The sequence below is a fragment of the Magnolia sinica genome, chromosome 5 (genome assembly GCF_029962835.1).
Source record: "Magnolia sinica isolate HGM2019 chromosome 5, MsV1, whole genome shotgun sequence".
In the NCBI taxonomy this organism is placed as follows: domain Eukaryota; kingdom Viridiplantae; phylum Streptophyta; class Magnoliopsida; order Magnoliales; family Magnoliaceae; genus Magnolia; species Magnolia sinica.
This window is the reverse complement of record NC_080577.1, coordinates 71922760-71926566: the sequence shown is the minus strand read 5'-3', so window position 1 is coordinate 71926566 and position 3807 is coordinate 71922760.

The following is a 3807-nucleotide window of genomic DNA, read 5'->3' as shown; positions in this document are numbered from 1 at the left end:
GAGCAAATCAAAGGTACGGACACTGTTTCCTATGGTACGGCCCGCCAGAAAATGGGATCAACTTCATTTTTCGGCTCAACGCCTAAAATGAGTTGAGGAACAACATGGACGGCTCGGATCTTACATATACATCAAGGTGGGGCCTGCATGAGTGGCCCACCACTCCTTTCTTCTCTCTCTCTCTCCCTTTTTTTTTTTAACAGTCCAATGTTGCAACGTCCAGCGTCCAGGGACGCTGGACGGTTTGTATATATATTCACAAAAATGTGGTGGGTCCCACGTGAATGTGGCCCACCAATACTTATACATATAATATATATATATTATATTATATTATATATATAATACATATTATATTATATATATTATATATATTATATGAAATATAACATATATTTACATATATATAAAGTATTTGGCCCACCTAACGGTGGATGGTGTGGATCATCACCTACAATAAGATGGGCCACACCGTCTAATGTAGAGGGACGGGTAGATGTAACACATATTGGTGGGATTCACACCATCACAAAGGAAGAGAGAGAGAGAGAGAGAGATAGAAAGAGAGATATACGGTGAGATAGAGGAACCCCGCCACTATGGGCCCTCTTGATTAAATCACATACATCCAAATGGGTCCCACCAACAAGTGGGCCCTATAATTTAAAATAATGGCAAAACACCCACCTTATCTTCCTTCTTCTTGGTCTCTTAGACTCCAATGCCCCTCAGCTTCAACTTTGATGGAGGATGATGGACTCTTGATGGTGAGGATGAGAGATGGGAGGGTGTAGATGGATGATGGAAGGTGGACCACACTTGAGAGGGAGAGGAAGCTTGGACGTTTGGGGCTTGGGGTTGCTTGGAGAGATATGAGAAAATGAGAGAGAAAATGAGAGGATGGGAGTGATATGAGGTGATGGAGTGATGGGTGTAATTAATGGGGCATGGGTTTGTTTGAAAAGTGAGTAAAGGAGGGATGGGTGAAGAGAGAGAGAGTTGACTTTGTGAAGAAAGGGGTATGGGTTGTTGTACTTGAGATAAGGTTGCATTTAATGATGATTGATGAGACTTATTGTGTAGAGATTCCCTCGAAATCCGCAACGCGCGGTGTTTCTTCGGAATAAACGCTGATCGGCATCTTCTTACCTGGGTATCGGTTCGGTGCGCAAGTCACGGCGTTGGAACCGCGGCGACGACGCGATCTTCAAGACATAAGTTTCAGATCGAGCCGACGTCGGTGCGCGGGACCTGGCTTAGGATCGTGCGCAAACACCGAATTCGGTGCGAAGGTTGCCGGAATTTGACCGGAAGGACCGCGGAAGCAACAGAATGGTACGGATTAGGACACGGGTCTTACAGCCCCACTCGACCCGTTTTGGACCCCGACCCGGTCGAGTCAGCCATGAGTGGCATAAGCTCATGCCCGAGCTTGGCAATAACCCATCTCTCTCTCTCTCATTCATTTTTCTTCTTCTCTTATATCTCTCATTCATTTTTCTTCTTCTTGCTACCACCATTGGGAATGCCCAGCAACAGCCTAGACCAAAACCAGATGATCTGGTCCAGCCAAACCGACGCAACAGCGGCCCTTGCTAAGCTGACGGTTTGCGTGGGCCGAGATTGGTGTAACACGTACCACCTCTCCTCTCTCGTTTCTCCTTCTCTCTTCCTTCATGTTTTCTTTCTCTCATTCACTTCCCTTTCTTCTTCCATTTTCCTTCTTTATTTTCGACTACAGCCAAAATGCCACCAGCAGCAGATGTAAGACCCGTATCCTAGATCGTACTATTCCGTAGGCTTCTGTGGTCCTCCCAGTCGAATTTCGGCCACCCGCGATCTGTTATCGGTATTTGCACGCGACCCTAAGTCATATCCCTAGTTCTGAGTCGGCTCAATCCGAGACTTATACCATTACAACCACACCATCGCTGCAGTTCCAACACCGCGTCTTGTACATCGATTTGATACCCTGGCCAGGAGATGTGAGCCCACGTTCAGTTTGAGGAAAACACAGCACGTTTGTAATCCCAAGAGAATCTCTACATCATGTCCCATCAATCAATCACTCAATCAATTAATCAATCACCTCATGTCAAGTACAAGAGCAACCCCAAAGTCAACTCTCTCTCACCCTCTCTCTTACACACCCATACATGTTAAGTACAACTATCACCTCACATCCATCACCTCTCTTACAACCACCCTCTCTCTCTCTCTCTTCACATGTTCCAAGCAACCAAAGTGGTGGACGTCCAAGCATTTCCAAGGAGAGAAAGTGTTGTGTGTGGCCTACTTCCTACCCCAAGATCCATCATCCTAACCCTTCATTTCTCATCACCCTCCATCAAAGTGAGACATAAGGAGTTCAACGTTCCATTGGACCAAAAAGATCGAACGGTGGGTGTTTCTATAGGCCTAGATTTCATTTTTGATGATGGGCCTAGTGAGGCCTACCGATTGATGGTATGGATCTCACTTTGGACCTTAGGTGTGGCCGATGACGCACCTTGATTCTCATGATCATCCCATGATAGGGCCATTCTCCATGGACCCCATCATGATGTTTATCTTCCTTGCATGGATAGGGTCATCTAGACCTTACACTTCGGTGGAGAAAGGATCTCAACCGTTGATTTTGATCAGTGGGCCCATATGTAATAGGACCCACTTGATGTATGTTATAAATCATGGAAGGGAGGGCCCATAGTGTCGGGGTCCCTCCATCACTCTCTCTCTCTCTCTTCCCTTGTTGTTGGCCCCATGGTGTATGCAATTTATCTAAGTTGTCCACCTTCGTGGGACCCACTTGATGAACGTGTTAGATCTACACCGTCCAAACCATGTGGGCCTTACCTTGGGGTGATGGGAAAACACACATTAGGTTGATCCAAATCAAGTGGGCCACGTCTATGTGGGACCCACCTTGATTAACATGTGAACATAATCCGTCTAGCGTCCATGGACGCTGGATGTGTTCACTGAAGTGTGGACAGACAGTGAGGTGTACTCATAGCAAAAACAGTTTGATTTTAAGGCTTTTGGGAGGGCCGCTCATGCAGGGCCCACCTTGATGTATGGGTCCAATCCACGGCATCCATCCTGTTCCCCAGATCATTTTAGGCGTTGAGTTGAAAAATGAAGCCAATACAATTATCTGGCAGGCCATAACACAGAAAAATAGTATTTTTACCGCTGAAATCCACCCTGATGTTTCTGTACACCAAAACATGTTGAATATTGGGATTGATGGGTCTGTCTTATGCCATAAAAACCAATGGTTGGGTTGGATTCACCTGATGCGGGCCCCACCTAGGAAAAACCATGGAAATTCATGTTTTCAAATATATATATATATGTATATATATAAACAGTAGCAGACGCTACTGTTGTTGCCATCTAGAGGATGGCGCAGCAGCGTCCTGCTGCGCTTATGATGCTAGAGGCAGGGGGTCTCAGCCGTGGGCCCCATCGTGATGTGCGTTGACATCAACACCGTGCATTTGATGGGGCCCCTTTTTAAGCATTGCGCCCCCCAAGAAATCAGCTGTATACACAGCTTAGGTGGCCCACATGGCAGGGAATAGTGGTGAGGATTGAACGTTTGCCATTGGAACCCGTTTGTGGTCCAGAAGTTTTGAATCCTTATGAAATTTTTTTTCCTCCCTATCCGGGTCCATGTGACCTTATTAACAGTTTGGATGGCAGATAAACGTTATGGTAGGCCCCACATGGGACCCATTGATGTAAGTGTTTTACCCACACCGTCCCTACGTGTGGAGGTGGGACGGCTGGTGTACCTCTCTC